This window comes from Pundamilia nyererei, unplaced genomic scaffold (genome assembly GCF_000239375.1).
Source record: "Pundamilia nyererei isolate P.nyererei 1_Seehausen unplaced genomic scaffold, PunNye1.0 scaffold00122, whole genome shotgun sequence".
Lineage (NCBI taxonomy): Eukaryota > Metazoa > Chordata > Actinopteri > Cichliformes > Cichlidae > Pundamilia > Pundamilia nyererei.
Genome location: NW_005187523.1, coordinates 424,075 through 440,142, shown reverse-complemented (window position 1 = coordinate 440,142; position 16,068 = coordinate 424,075). Strand labels below are relative to the sequence as shown.

The 16,068-nt window shown below is 44.5% G+C and overlaps 1 long non-coding RNA gene across 1 annotated transcript in view; it reads left to right on the top strand.

Annotated features, from left to right (window-relative positions):
• Positions 1-16,068, top strand: part of LOC102192518 (uncharacterized) — a 57,929-nt gene that overhangs the window by 31,201 nt on the left and 10,660 nt on the right. The window contains exon 3 of the long non-coding RNA XR_311983.1: positions 10,806-10,860. This is a non-coding gene — a long non-coding RNA (uncharacterized LOC102192518). The remainder of the gene's footprint in view (positions 1-10,805; positions 10,861-16,068) is intronic.

Sequence of the window (16,068 nt, the reverse complement as noted above, 5' to 3'; positions counted from 1 at the left end):
GGTTAAAGGAGCTCTGGGAGATGACAGTTCACCAAGGTGAACAGAAAAACTCCTATTATTCAAATAGGACTGGAAAAACTTTAAGACAGTGCCCTTTAAACCGACACAATGTTGAAGGCGGGATAGCAGTATGTTGTGATCAACAGTGTCGAAGGCTGCTGTCAGGTCCAGGGTTACTAAGACAGCAGCACAGTGATCAGCAGATATTAGCTGTAGCTGCTAACACTATTTGGGATTGTATTCATGAACAGTATGTGTTCAAAGTAGACGGTATGAAAGATGGACGCATCCATCAGGTCTGAGAAATTAATGAATAATTTACTGTTTTTATATAAAATGCTAATTTCAGCTGGTAGAAAAAAAGCCCCTAAAAACTGATTGTACTAAGATTTACTAATGTGTTGGACTCGCAGGAACTGTTTTGGTGTGGATAAAAGTACTGCCAGTATTTACAAGATTATGTAAGATTTTCAGTTCAATTCAGTTTTATTTATACAGCGCCAAATCACAACAACAGTGTGAAAAACTCCTTTTAACAGGAAGAAACCTCCGGCAGAACCAGGCTCAGGGAGGGGCGGGACCATCTGCTGTGATTGGTTGGGGTGAGAGAAGGAAGACAGGATAAAGACGTGCTGTGGAAGAGAGCCAGAGATTAGTTGCATATGTATTTGTGTAAATGAGTTCCTTTCTCAAGGTGAAAATATAAGGAGGAGAATATTGAAATCATACATGCAAACTGTGTGACACCCCCACCCTAACCACCCCTACTGTAACTTTTCAAAATCACCTATAGACCTAACCACACCCATGGCTGCTGTTTGAGCATTTACAGATCTGAACTGATCTGTGCTAATGAGCTCAACTCGTCGTCTTTGCGATGCGTCCTTGTCTCAGCAGATTGCCAGTTGGTTTTGTTCTGATTATATATAAAAAAGCAAGCTGACTTTGTGCTGAGTGTCTTTTTGTAACTGTTTGTGCTTCAGACCTGTGAGGCCGGCCTGAGAGTGTGAGAAGTTGATGTGAATTTCAGTTTAACTGAGTTTCTGTGTATGCAGTGCTGTTTTTTTACATAACTGATTGCAGCTAATCGCTGTATTATCACAAACGGATTTCACGTTAATGCCGACTGGATTGTATTTTACTGCTAACCGGCAGCAAACAGACGGATTCGGCCTTATCGGTATCTCATCAGCATCTCGATGCACCAACGTCGCTTTGAAGCTGGTTGCTGACAGTGAGAGGTCACAGACCCAGCCGCTGCACGTCTTTGAAATAGTTACTTCACAGGTAATGAAATCACACGTTCCATGGACATCGTTGCAATAATGCGATGGTGTGGTCTGATCCACTGTTTTCCATAGTGCCAGCGTGAAATTAACGTAAGCATCACCGTTCACCTGAATTTCTATTTGAGCGTGCCCGACACGTCAGTCGGCTAACACCTCGGAGCGCTTTTCATTTCAGTGTAAGAGTCAGGAAAATCATGGGAGCGGAACTATGATGGAGTGACACAGAAGTGGGTAAAGGTTCAACGTGAGCGCACGGCTGGCTGGACAAACACACACGTATGTTCTGTGTACACACACAAAGGGTCAGCTGTGGTGTGTGGTGATGATTATATCGAGTCTGCGTCATGCAATTTACGACTTCCCACCATCGAAACTGAATTCCGATGGAATTCCGGATCTCCAAGTCACTTCCTTCTGTGTACTCGCACCTGCTGCACACACACGCAGCCCACGCTGTGTGAGGGTGAACCACAGGCATGCTTCTAATGCTTCGTGTACTGTTCTGTTATTTGAGGACGCAGCATTTGTCTGCAGTGTGGCTGGCTTAGAGCTCTCTCATACAAACACTCTAAAATCCCGAGTGCAGATAGATAAGATGGATGGGAGGCATAGGTGGGGGTTAGCCTGTTGAGTCACAGATAGTATGATGACACTTTGAGTAGTGTTGCACTATGAATGATAGCACACAGGCATGAGGCGCCGTAGAGCCAGAGAGGCTGAAGGGGAGAGGAGTGAGCGGAGCGTGGACGCAGTGTGAGTGTTGGCGCTGTGTATGACTTATTGTTCTGTCTGTACTTTCCAGGTTTACAACGCTTGTTTTTATGTAATTAGGCCACTGAAGACTCTAAATTCTGATTAACTTTCTTTCCCTGTGTGGATCAAGTACTTGGATCTATTGCTTGAGTAGGAGTAACATCATATCCTAAAACATGTTCTAGTATTATCACCATCAAAAGACACCAAAATAATGGCTGATATGTAGAATGACCCCTTTTCACATTTGTGTATGTTTTATTACAGTTGTTGATCGAGTCACACGTTCATCACTTAAGCTGTGACTGAGGTATTATTACACCTTGATTGTATGTGGACACACCCACTCCAGGGGGAGCTACTGAAAATAGGCCATGAGTACAGTGTGTTTGGCTTAGGCCGGATTGAGTCACGCAGTGGGATCAGTTTCCTCCGACCCAGGACTCCCAGTTTGAAGTCTCGTCTTTCACACTGTAAACGTCTGATGTTTTCCTATCCCAGAATTCATAGCGCAGCCCAGCCAATTCCAGTTTCCAACAATGGCGGCAGCTACTTGTTTTAATATTACTCTTATTATTCTTTCTGTGTCACAAAATAAACTTTTAACATATTTTCAGGCGAGAATGTAGCTGCGTAAACCTCAAATATCTCCTCGGTTTATCAGGACACCACATATTTGCAAAAGTGCTCCGACCTTTTCGGAGACGTCTGTTACCCACTAGCTCGATAGCTAGCCGGGAGCTCGAGGGTCTCTAGAGCCAGCGAGAACAGCGAACTCCTGGCATGTCGTTTTCTGACCCCCGTGGTCTTTGGCTACTCAGGTTAAACATGATTTATAAGTCACTTACTCATAACTTTAAAATGTTATTGTTTGGCTTTTTTTTTGTATTTTATTTGTTCCTGAGTAAATCGGTTTGGCTGAGATTAAAGTTATCGTTTTCACGCAGCTGAATAAACGTCAAACAGAAAACTGATTATCAGAAGTGTGAGATGCTCCAGAACTTACTCCGGTGTCCTGTTATATTTTAGATAGCAAGGAGTTTATTAAACTTCACCGAAACAATCTGCAAATGTCATTAAAGTTAATAAACTATCATCTTGTCTTTATTTTTAGTGAGCACCTTAAACACTTAAAGCTGTAAGCTAATGATAGTTATATAAGAGCAGACGCTGCTGGTGCAAGTAGCGCTGCGCTTCACGTCCAATGACCTGATTAGTCGACTATCAAAATAATCGTTTGTGGCAGCCCTGATGTCCAGGCTGTTGTGACCCCATCACATGGTGGATCACACTCGCTAACTCTTTATACAAAGATTGTGGTTCATTAACAGAAACACTCTGGAGGCAGACAGAGTATGGTACGGGCTGCATTAATGTAACGAGCCGCAGAAGGCTTCAGTGTTTTGTGCACCCACCATCCACCCAGCAGCTCCTTCTGCAGGTTCTTATGCTGATCTCCAGTCACGCATTTCATTCATGTTAAAGAGTTGCCTTCAAACATCATCCACTTGTCTTTCTTCTAAAGGAAAGCAGAGACATGGCTCAGATTTGAACTTTTGCCCTCACTCTCAGCCATCCCGGTGAGCTAAACCAATGCTTTGTAATGTAACTGATAGAAACCAAATTTGGAGACGATGCTTGTTTTGTACATAAGTGGAGGATGAAACAGCTAAATGGCTGTTCTGGAAGTTTTTCCGTTTCAAACTGAGATCCGGTTTTCCTTGTGGAGGTCGTGTGCGTGTAGTCGGCAGTGCAGTGAAGAAGTTCTGCCTATTTTGCGCCGTTTCATTCCACCTCCTTACGTCTCGCAGCATTTTCTCTCCCCTCCTGGAGCCTGGAGTCTGTGAATGACTGGGTGTGGCACTGCTGTGTCTTTGCCCTGCAGTGCAACAACATCCCATTCAGGGGAACTTTATCCCCGCCTACAGGGGAAGGCGATTGGCAGCTTTACGTCTTCATCCTGTTCTTCCATTTTGTTTGTGCTCTCCGGTACGTGTGCATGTGTGGACACAGCCTCATTCCATCAGAAGGTGAATCTCTGCGGGAGTTAAAGCAGAGTTCAGCCTCATTAGTGAGAAACCCGCTCATCGCTCAGGCCACGCGTGTGCACGCGCTCTCTTCCCTCTGTTTCAGACACACACTCTTATTGAGGTCTGACCCAGCCGTGTGTGTTTGTAGTCATGGATCATGCTCTCTAATTGGAGACACAGCATATGTGCTCCTGCTCTCACCTTCTCCTTGTACCAGCCACCAGCTGTGTTTATGTTTACTGCTGTGGCCCAGATACTCCTGGAGACAGAAAGCTGTGGCTGGGACACACATTTGGAACTGGATGTCAGGCACGAGACCCAACTGAGTGAACATGTAACAAAAAGTGTTTCTGTGCTTCTGTTAGCTAAAGCTGGTCTTCCCTCATCATCAGTATTATCCACTCTGCCCCTAACACTGGAATTGTTCCTTCTGTCACTCCAGTTCTCAAAAAGCCTGCTGCAGATCCCAATCATTTTGAATATCAAACCTCCCCTTTATTTTGAAAATCCTTGAGAAAGTTGTTGCCTCCCAGCTTCACTCATACCTCAGTGAATCATCTCTACCAACAGTTTCCGCCCCGATCACAGTACAGAAACTGGATCACTAATGACCTCATCCTGCTTGATCTTAGCGTTTGATATTCATAACACCCTCCTGAGCAGATTAGCATCCACTGGCATTAGTCACACCCCCCTTGCCTGGTTCACCTCATATCTCTCAGACCGCACTCAGTTTATAAGATAAGATAAGATAAGATAAGATAAGATAAGATAAGATAAGATAACCTTTATTAGTCCCACACGTGGGAAATTTGTTTTGTCACAGCAGGAAGTGGACAGTGCAAAAGTTATGAGGCAAAAATTAGGATACAATAAGAATAAATACAGTACACAACTGTACAGAATAGAATAAATAAAATACTATATACAGTAGAATAAAATAAAATACTATATACAGTAGAATAAAATAAAATAAATATACAATAAGATAAAAATAGAATACAAATACAAATGCTATATGCAACTGAGTAAAAATACAACGATGACAGAAAGGATTATTGCACTTAGTGTTATTGCACATGTGTGGATGTGTGTGTTTGTTCAGTTAAAGTTTTTATTATGGAGTCTGACAGCAGTGGGGAGGAAAGACCTGCGAAATCTCTCCGTCCCACACCGTGGGTGCCGCATTCTCCCACTGAAGGAGCTGCTCAGTGCTGTCACAGTCTGCTGCATGGGGTGGGAGATGTTGTCCAACAGGGATGACAGCTTAGCCGCCATTCTCCTGTCACTCACCACCTCCACTGTGTCCAGAGGGCATCCAAGAACAGAGCTTATCCAACTTCAATCACACTCTTCAAGTCTCTATCCTGTTTCTGCTGGTGTGCCCCAGGGTTCAGTATCAGGGCCTCTTTTATTCGTTATCTACATGCTCCCTCTTGGTCATATGTTCCAAAAATATAATATCAGTTGTCATTGTTATGCTGATGACACCCAGCTCTACATTTCCTCCAAACCTAATTCATCCCTCCCACCTACCTCCCTCTCTAACTGTCTTATGGAGATCAGATCTTGGTTCTTTCTCAAACTTAACAGTAAAGGCAGAAGTCTTACTCGTTGGCACGGCCTCTACCCTAACCAGATCTCACAGTTTCTGCATTAATATTGTCATATTTGACAGTACTCTCTCATTCCAGTCTCACATTAATTACATAACCCGGTCTGCATCACTTACATAACATTAGCCGACTTCGTCCCTTCTTTACTCCCCATGCTGCTGCCGTCCTCGTCCAGTCTTATTACTTCCCGGATTGATTATTGCAACTCCCTCCTATTTGGTCTCCCCAGTAAGTCCGTCCATAAACTTCAGCTTCTTCAGGATCCTGCAGCTCGGGTCATAACTCGGACTCCCATTAGAGACCAGATAAGTCACAGCTCCAAACCTACTTGTTTAAACTGGCTTACTCACTTTAATACAGATTTTACTTGTTGTCAGTTTTAATCTATTGTAATCTACAGTTTCTTTTCCTCTTTGTAAGGTGACCTTAGAAAGACACTCTTCAATAAAATGTATTATTATTATTATTTCCTTCTTACCTTCTTTAGCAGGTTGGACGGATAATGCTGAACCACAATTCACAGCAACACACTCTTTGACTGTTTCCATAAACATAAGCATGACCAACAAGGGATGCAGCTCATGGAAGTGTTTTTTCATTGCATGCCATGACCCATACCTTAAAGTCACTTTATAGGTGAACTGTGAACATTACCCTTTTGTAATAACATGTGCTCTGTATGAAGTGGTTGCTGTGTGGGACAAAAAACAAATCCATAAAAGCTGTTATGAGTTACAGCAGCCGCTCGTTTATCGCAGGAGTTACGTTCTAAAAACAACCCGCGATAAGTGAAATCCGCAAAGTAGCCAACTTTATTTTTTACAATTATTATAGATGTTTTAAGGCTGTAAAACCCCTCACGACACACTTTACACACTTTTGTCAGACAGGCATGAACATTTTCACACTTTTCTGTCTTGTTTAAACTCTCAAAGTTCAAACCTTGTAGAAAATGAGTCCAGTATTACAGAAAGAAACCAAAGGAACCCGCAGGTGACGACGTTTCATCAACACTGTTGTTTGTTGGGGGAAAAACTTACAAACATGCAGTGCAGCACTTCAGAGTCACACTGCTAGGATCGAAGATTTATGTACAGTACACAAGCTGAACGCTTCTGTGCTGTACAGCAGACACGGCACAAGACTGACGGTGGTCTACAGCCAATCAGGACGCAGAACACAATGTGCTGGGAATAAAAACATGCAAAATTGCACAAAAAAAATCAGCGAAACAGCGAGGCCGCAAAGGTGAACCGCGTTATAGCGAGGGAGCGGCGTATATCAAAGTGAGTTCAGGATAAGCACACCATCAGTTGCTGTGTTGATGTGTTGGCTGCTCTCAGGATGATCTGTAACTTACTTCAGTCACAGAAAGTCTTCACAAAGTCAGGAGTTACACTACAACCTCCAACTACAAGTCTCATTCACCCAGTCCCACACACACACACACACACACACACACACACACACACACACACACACACTTTAGTGGATGCAGCCTGGGTCCAGGCTCAAGGATATTTCGGCATCCAGGCCGGACTTTGTATCAGGGATTGATCCTCTTCTGCTCCACCAGAGCCACAGCAGCTATGGTTATGGTCTGTGCTGCGTGTTGCTGTCATTCACCATGAGCGCGACCCGTGTCACCACCATCACACCATCCAATAGCCCAGTGTCCTGTAAGAGCTGCAGTTGTCTTGTGAGTTCTCCTTGGCGCCTTTCCTCGGGACGTTTTCCATCGAGGTTAAAGGAACGTGATAAGAGAAAGAGAAGGTCATTTTAGGCACTAACCTGGTGACTACGTTACAGTAGAATTAGACTCTCCTACATCAAAAGACAAGTATTTGTTCAGCAAAGATGGGGAACTTGCCAGGTTGCTGTTTGCAGAGCAACTTTGGAGAGATAGAAGGACCTGTTGGTTGCAGTTGTGTTTTTGAGCAATGCTGTGGATGTAGTTCTGGCTGAATTTCACTATTTACATGAGAAAAGGCAAAAACAAACAAACAAAAAACACTTAAGGTGATATATTGGATTTTGTGTCTGTTTCATTGATATTTGTCTGCAACACTGAAACCCTGTGACAATGGTAAGGTGTCGGGTCAGAATCAGCTGTAGAAGTGGGATTTGTGTCTGTAACAGTTCATACCAAGTCAAACTGGTGTCCTGACCATGACCTCTGACCTGCATGTAGTCAAAGTGTAGTGATGTGAGTGGAGATGTGCCTGGTACCCGACAGAGAAGTTATGTGGCCCATATCCGCTTTCCCACAATTCCTTATGTGTACAGAAAGGATTGCGGCGATTTGGGGGGGGGGGCGCTCTTTGCCTCTGGCATTGCCATGGAGACGGCGACTCTTTTCATGGAGTCCCTCGACTGCTTTCATTCTCCTGCTGTTTACCATTCAGTTCATATGTTGGAGACTAACGGAGCACAAGAGGAACTGGGAGTTATTTGACTACTACAGAGCTAAAGGGGGTTTGTGTGTGGTCCCGCTGTGTGTAGCTCTACAGGCTGAGCACGCCGCCAACGCTGCCGGGATCATGGCTTCAGTTCCCCGTGCAGTCCCATACAGTATGTGAGGGGGAAGCCATTTCTCCTGTTATTCCCCAGCATTGCTGGGATTCTGTCCAGCTGCTTGGATAGAGAACACAAGTATATAACACACTATAAATCACAGTCATAGTGTGCATCCTGGAGGAAATGCTGACAGCCAGACTGAAAGGGAGGGAGGGAGGGAAAGTGAGCTTTTCATGTGGGTGTGCTTCTTACTCACATTTGTCTCACTCTTTTCAGGGAGATACACCCATTTTTGTAGGACAAGAGACACACACAGAAGGAGAGAGTAGCGGGAACTGTAAATCCGTCACTATCAGGACACAGCGAGAGCCAGGAATCACACTCAAAGCTGCTCAGTTAGAGGATGGCGTCACAAGGGGCCAGCACATACAGTGTGGGTGTTTTGGGGATTTAAAGGAGGCGGTTACCGCGTTCTGAAGAAAAAGGAGGCTTGTAACTAAACACTAAAGGGTCACCTGCTGTACACGCAGAAGAGATGGTGAGTGACCTGCACTACAGCGGCTTGATGCTGATTTGATGTCATTAATGCTCGGCTTGTTCACAGTGCCCGTGGAGGTGGGTGTGTGTGTGAGCGCGCTGCACTGCCCCATGCACTCACCTCGCCTGGGTTTGTTTACCTGCCTGCGTGCCTACCTCCATGAACTCACGTCAGTGGAAAGTAACAGGATCCACTGCTATGACCCAGCCCAGCCATAAACAATTAACCCGCCACGTCTCTGTAATGCTCTGCTGTCAATGCCAGGTAGGCAGCACAGGGAGAGAGGCTGTCGAGCAGGGTTGTGTTAGTGTGCGTGTCAGTGTGCGTGTCAGCGTGCGTGTCGGGTAGAGCGGAGAAGTGAAAGTCCAGGAGTCTTGATGAGAAACGCAGGTAGGGAGTCAGACGCGTCCTGGTGTGTCTTTTTCCTCCTCCTGGGACGAGTCCATCGGAGCTGCTATGCTTTTGGAGAGTTAGACTGACATCTTGTTGTACGTGAATCTCACCGTTTTTCTTCTAAATCTGTGACATCACAACCATAAATCTTGAATTCTGACTTTCTTGTAATATAATCCTATGTACAAACCCTAAAGACACAACAACTGAGGTGTCATTTCTGAGCAGTAACTTCAATTCTTGGGTGTCAAATGACTGAAACTTGGATGGAAGCAGTGCTATTGTCCTTCCATGTTATTCAATTAATGAGGGGATTTCCACTTGTCAGCTGAGTGACCTCATAGCTCTCTGATGTTTTATCTGCCCAGCCTCCTCTCACTTTACCTGCGTAGCCTGATAAAAGTGAGAAATCACCGCTTGTTTTCACCAACCACAGCAAAATCTGACACCTGACCATTCATTTGGTTCAAAGGAGCGCCCTAAGACAGGAGCCAGAGGTGTGACACGAGGCGGCCTTTCATCATTTCCTGCTGGGCGGGGACCGGCAGCGACCGAGCGCTTTGTTTGACTTGGAAGTATCAGCTGAGAGGCTGTGTCACAGAGGGGCGTGTCTCTGTGCTGGTCAAGCGTCTGATAGTCTGTAGCTGTGATCTCATCCTGCTGTACTCACGTGTGGTCCTGGTGGTGCTTTGGGTCAAAGCGCTTTTCAAGTGGTTGATGAGGAACATGGAACCGTTTCGCTGGTTCTTGTGCGGCTCCTTGCTCATGTCCTGTTTTGCTTGTCCACAGGCCATTCCTGTAAGCAGCCTGACTAATGGCCACGGGCCGTCCCTTAGATCAGACGCGAGTATGTGTCACAGTCAAAAGCAGATGAATAACTTGTGATCTGCAGTGTTTCTTACTCTCCTTCATAGGGCTGCTCGATGTAACGATATATATCGGATGACGATACAAAAACATCTATCGTTTCATTTCACGCTGTCATTTGTTTCGTGGTGTCGCAAAATAAACTGTTTACAGTAATATTTGTTCATGGTTCTGATGTCACTGTAGTGGCTATATTCATTTCTTCTTTCTCTTATATTTAATATAACCACACTACGGACGGACAAGCGCCTGTTTTTATGTGTTGTCGTTAGCAACAACGACAGTAAAACCATGGCGTGTCCGCTTGTTTATGTTCCACATAAACTTTTCACAATAAAGCTCAAGATCCTGTTCAGACTTTTCAAAATAAACTGAATCACGTGAAAGATGCAGATTATTTACAGATGAGAAGTAAAAAAGAGACGCCAGGTGCTAAAAAATAAACCTTAGACTCAAACGTTAGAACAGGCTTCTCCCCGCAGCACGCCGTGTGATAAATACTCACAAAGAAAACGGCGCCGTTACAACTTATGTCTAAAAATGTATCGTTTCATGCATCGGTTAAAACACTCGACTCAGCTACACAACGCCCAGCTGGAAACACTTCACCAAGTCGAGCTGCCCGAGATTCACAGAGTTTACAGAAAATGTTACATTTTTGTGATTTATATCGTTATCAGGACGATAAATGTTTTATATCGGGAGATGAGGTTTTGGTCATATCGCACAGCCCTACTTCTTCATCTCTGCAATGACACTTTTCTGTGGCAGGTGTATTGACTCTGTTTTTCTACCCTGGCAGAAGCTGAAGAAGACCAGAGCAGAGAGGCTGTGATGTAACTACAGCATTGGACTCAGTAAGTTATATAATGTTTCTGATACAGCACACTGTATATTTGTTGCATAACGCTGCGCTCTCTCTCAGGTTGACAGTAAATATATAAATACGATGTACACGAACTGTCCTTGGTCTCAGACAGCAGAGCTGTCGTACAATACTTCAGTGCTGTTAATGATTCTACTTAGTCCTCGTTTATATTCTTTGTTTATTTATTGATCGCAGCCATATTCCTCTTTAGTGTGAGTCTTGTTTGCCAAAGTGTTTAGAATCATAGAAACCTTTGAGTCATCAAATTAGTTTCAGCTGCACTTTAAAGTTCTAGCTAGGCTTTTCTTAGGCGTCTCTTACCAAGCAGTGTACTCCCCCTCCCCTCACAGTCCTCAGCCTTTGTATTACTGGAGGTTTCTTCCTGTTAAAAGGGAGTTTTTCCTTCCCACTCTCGCCAAATGCTTGCTCTTAGGAGGTGGTCTGATTATTTGGGGCTTTTCTTTGTATTATTGTTTTTACGTTACAGTGAAGCACCTTGATCTGACTCATTGGTGCTATATTTACAAAAAAACAGGGAAAAAGAAAATGAAGAAAGCAGCAGCGCTACAGAGACACAGGGAGAACATACAAACGCCACACCAACACAACACTAATATTTTATTAACATAAATTAGAAGTGCAGCACGGGGGTGTGTGGATGGTTGTCTGTGTCAGCCCTGCGACAGACTGGCGACCTTTCCACCCTGCCTCTCACCCTAACACAGCCGGGATAGGCTCCAGGCTCATGGTTCCTTCTTTGCTAGAACACAAGTCCTTCTTCTTTTATTCACACACCCTTTGTGTCTTAAATTAGCCACAGCCTGATGCTTCCTCAAATACACTTTTGCAAGAAAGTGAAATGAAGCTACAGCCTAATGCATGTGTAATTTTTCTGAGTCAGCATGACAGATGTACAGTTTGTTGCTGGCAGAACGCCTACAAAGATTTCTCAATATAACTCTGTCTCCTGGTGTCTTTCTCCGTGCTTTGTTCTAGTTTCATTATTAGGGCTAAGCATGTCAGTCATCCAGTAATTTCACACTTTCAGTATTATTCAGCCATTTATAGGAATAATTTCACACGAGTTTGCATGTGTTTGCCAGCGAGCTGTCTAAGTGAAGTGCATGGACTGTGACCTTCCAAAAGCCTTCAGAAACATTCAGGCTCTTCAGTAGTCAGGCACATACACGGAGATGAGAATGCAGTCACTGTGTCAACTTCTAATGCTTAATTTTTGCCTACATGTACCATTGACTGCATAAACGCCGGTTAAAAAGGGACGCATTATGTTCATTGGTGTGCTTTAGCATTGTTCAGGCCTACACTTAAATGTTAACAGCTGGTTTTGACATCTTCTACAACATAAAAAACACAATTGAACCAATCAGTATAGAAAAAACTAAAACAGTGTTTTCCTAGATTTGTTGTTTGCACTGACTTTGATGTAACTAAATAGTAACAGTTTTTTCATTGGATAGTTATGGTGACCCTTAACTAGCTTCATCTATGATGCGTAATGACATGATAATGTAAATGGTAATGGAAAGCATACCACTGCTTCCTGCTGTGGGGGGAATCTGAATGTGATGGAGCTGTGGGGGCATTATTTGTAAGAAGCAACCGGAGTAATGGAGACATGGTGCTACGATTCCACCTGCTGCCAGCGCACACTTTGTTCACCACAGTCTGGACTGTCATATATCCTTGGCTGCTACCTGTAATTGCACAGGACTCTTTGTGTCAGGTTCAAATAAAGGTGTTGCCATGATAGTGACTGCCCATTGGCCGGTACAGTCCAGGTCACACCAGACTAATCGAAAAGGCACCAGAATGTAAAATAGCTTCTCAAGTGAAACTCTGAGTGGGCCTTGATTACGCTTCATTTCCAAGTCAAATCTGAGAGTCCTGACAGTAAGAGCACTCAGCACTGAAGATGGTGAACACAGTCATGCATATTGTCTGTTCACATCCACACACACAGCACCACTTGTGTTCTTAAAACATCTTTTATACGCATGGCTGTGTATGCGCTCATCATCAGCGTTTTGCACTAAATAATGGGTTTCTACATGCCCACAGTTGATGGATCACTTATTGGTGATCACTGAGCTGTATGTCTGTTTTTAACCCCTACAGTAGCCTGAACAGTTGTCAGTTCACTGTTTCAGTCCTAATCATGTAGGAATAGTAACTGCGAAATATTATATACAATTTGAAATTCTTTGAAGCACAGCGTGTTGTGCAGCCGTTTGTTATCGATTAATGAATATGTGCTGAACGCTGCCCGCTCCTCACGATCGGGCCTTTGGAACAGAACTTTGCTCTGGCCTGATTCTCACATGATGGATTCTGACATAAACGACATCCTGTCCTTATTGATGTGAGTCCAACAGTTATTAAAATGCAGGCGTAGTTGGCAGTGCTGCTCATGGGAGTGGTTTGCTGTCTCTGAGAAACATTTCTGTGTCTTTAGCTGCTGAACGTTCCACCACACAAACAAAACTGCAGACGTTGTTCGTGTGCCGTTTGCTGCTGGAAGTGGTGGTGCATCTGAAAGCGCAGCTGAAAACCCAGTGCATGGGTCCAAAACCCAACTCATGAGCTGAAAGAGTCTAAAACTGCAAAATAGTTCAGTCAGAACAGAATACATGTCACTGGGAGGGTGACGTTTGACGGAAGTGAAACATGTGAAGAGGTTTCAAGTTCTCAATCAGAGCTTAAGCGATCTGTTTTAAACTGATACCAGTATTTGGTGATTTAAGTCAAATCTATCGGCCGATTTTTGATTGATTTTTTCTTTTTCTTTTTTTCGACTGGTTGATTGGAAACATTTAAGTGCAACAAACATACAAAGAAACAGGAACTCTGAACGGGGCAAACACATTTTCCTACCACTGTAACACTGGTGCTTTCACAGGGACAGCACACAGCTCAGGATGTGTTTACTGAGTGTGCTGGCTAAAGGGAAGTTCTAGTTTTATCAGTGTTGTCCTCACCCTGCAGGCGGGAGGGCCTCATGGACACGCAGGCTTTGAATGCGATAAAGTTTGAAATTGATAACATCGCTGTATCAGCAAAAGTCTCTGATGAGTTTGAGATCAAGCTTTCTAAAACTCTTGTGTATATGATAACTCGAGAACAAGGCGATGTAGGAATCTCAAACTGACACCACACGTGAGCCGGAGTACCCGGGGAGAACCACGCAAACACGGGGAGAACATGCAAACTCCACACAGACCTCATCATGGTATCTAATGGAAGTCAGGCTCTCTGAAATGCCACACCACGCCATTACTGACCCGCTGCCAAACCGGTCATGCACCAACATCTTGGTGTTCTCTGGCAAACATCCTGCATGGTGTTGGACTGTAAGCACAACCGCCACCCGTGGTCGTCGGGCCCTCAGGCCACCCTCATGGAGTCTGTTTTGACCGTTTGAGCAGACACATGCACATTTGTGGCCTGCTGGAGGTCATTTTGGAGAGCTCTGGCTCCTCCTGTTCCTCCTTGCACATAGGCGGAGGTAGCGGTCCTGCTGCTGGGTTGTTGCCCTCCAACAGCCTCCTCCACGTCTTCTGATGTACTGGCCTGTCTCCTGGTAGTGCCTTCATGCCCTGGACACTGACAGACAAAGCAAACCTTCTTGCCAGAGCTCGCATTGATGTGCCATCCTGGATGAGCTGCACTACCTGAGCCACTTGTGTGCATTGTAGATTCAGTCTAACGCTACCGCTAGAGAGAAATCACTGCCAGCATTCAAACATCGGCCAGAAAGCTGAGATACTGAGAAACGGTCTGTGGTCACCACCCGCAGAACCACTCCTTTATTAGGCATGTCCTGCTAATTGCCTATGATTTCCACCTGTTGTCTGTTCCATTTGCACAACATCATGTGACACTGATTGTTGCTTCCTAAGTGGACAGTTTGACTTACATTGTTTTGTCTAAGTGTTCCCTTTATTTTTGTGAGCAGTGTAGTTTGTCAGAGGACTCCTTTGACCGGCTGCTGTTTCCTCCCATGCAGTAACATCTCAGCCCCACCGGTGTTTGGTTTAGACAACCTCCACAAACCTGTGTTTGCTTTTACAGCCTGTCTGATCATCTAAATATTAATGACTTTTTAATCCCATGTGACTTTGCACAATGTCCTTGTAGCTCCTCTCTCCAGCTAAAATCAACATCCGCAATCGAGTTGTAGAGTAATACTATAGTGAGGTCAATGTACACGTGGTGCTTGAAGTCCAAACATGTTGTGAATGGTTTTAGAGTATGTAGGAGGCGGAGCTTTGCTTCCTTGTTTGTTTAAGGCAGCCAAATTCCAACAGCTCTCATTTTGTCAGTAGATAATCAAAGGAAACCGCAGGAAGTGACTCTATGAAAAGTCAAGTGATGGCATCTAAAAGCCAACAGAACCTCAGTTCATGGAAATCTGAATAAAGAAATCTAAACAAGTCTCAACAGGGCAGTTTGGACAGATCTGCCCCTCATCTTAGCTGGTCTCAGGAAAAAAAGGAAGCACGTAGGTGTGGACCCATCCATCACGCTTTTCTAAGGTTCAGTGACAGCTTATTAAAAACTTTCCATAACCTGTTTACAAGCCGAGTTGGAAATCCAGGCGAATTAATAATACAAATAATACATTTACAGATCCCAGTGTGTATAAAGAGAGATATCGAGCGCTGAACTTCTGCCAACTCTTTTTGAAAAAGGACTCTTCATTTGCACACAGACTGTTTACACTCTTGCCAGCAGACCTTGGCGTGAATCTTTCACTAGCTGTCAGTTCACCTACAGTTTCTAACAGAACAGCCACAAACAGATATGAGGAGGTGCATGTGAAAGCACGGGATATTTAGTTTCAGATGAGGAGCTTTTGGAAAAGGCGATGTGTCGGCAGGCGGGGGATTCCGGGAACGTACGAGCTCTTACTGTAAACGTGACGCTCGTTTTTAGGAAGCTACCCTGGACCAGAGCCAGGGAACTTTGAAGTGCTGGTTAGAGCTTTTGCTGACTAATTCAGTGTGTGAGCGTCCGCAGCCTGAGAACATCCATCACACAGCTGCTGTGTGTCTGCCGGGCAGCGAGGCCCGAGTGTTCGAGCTGCGTCATGAGCCGCTCTTGGCACCACATCGCCATTGTGTGTGTGTGTGTGTGTGTGTGTGTGTGTGTGTGTGTGTGTGTGTGTGTGTGTGTGTGT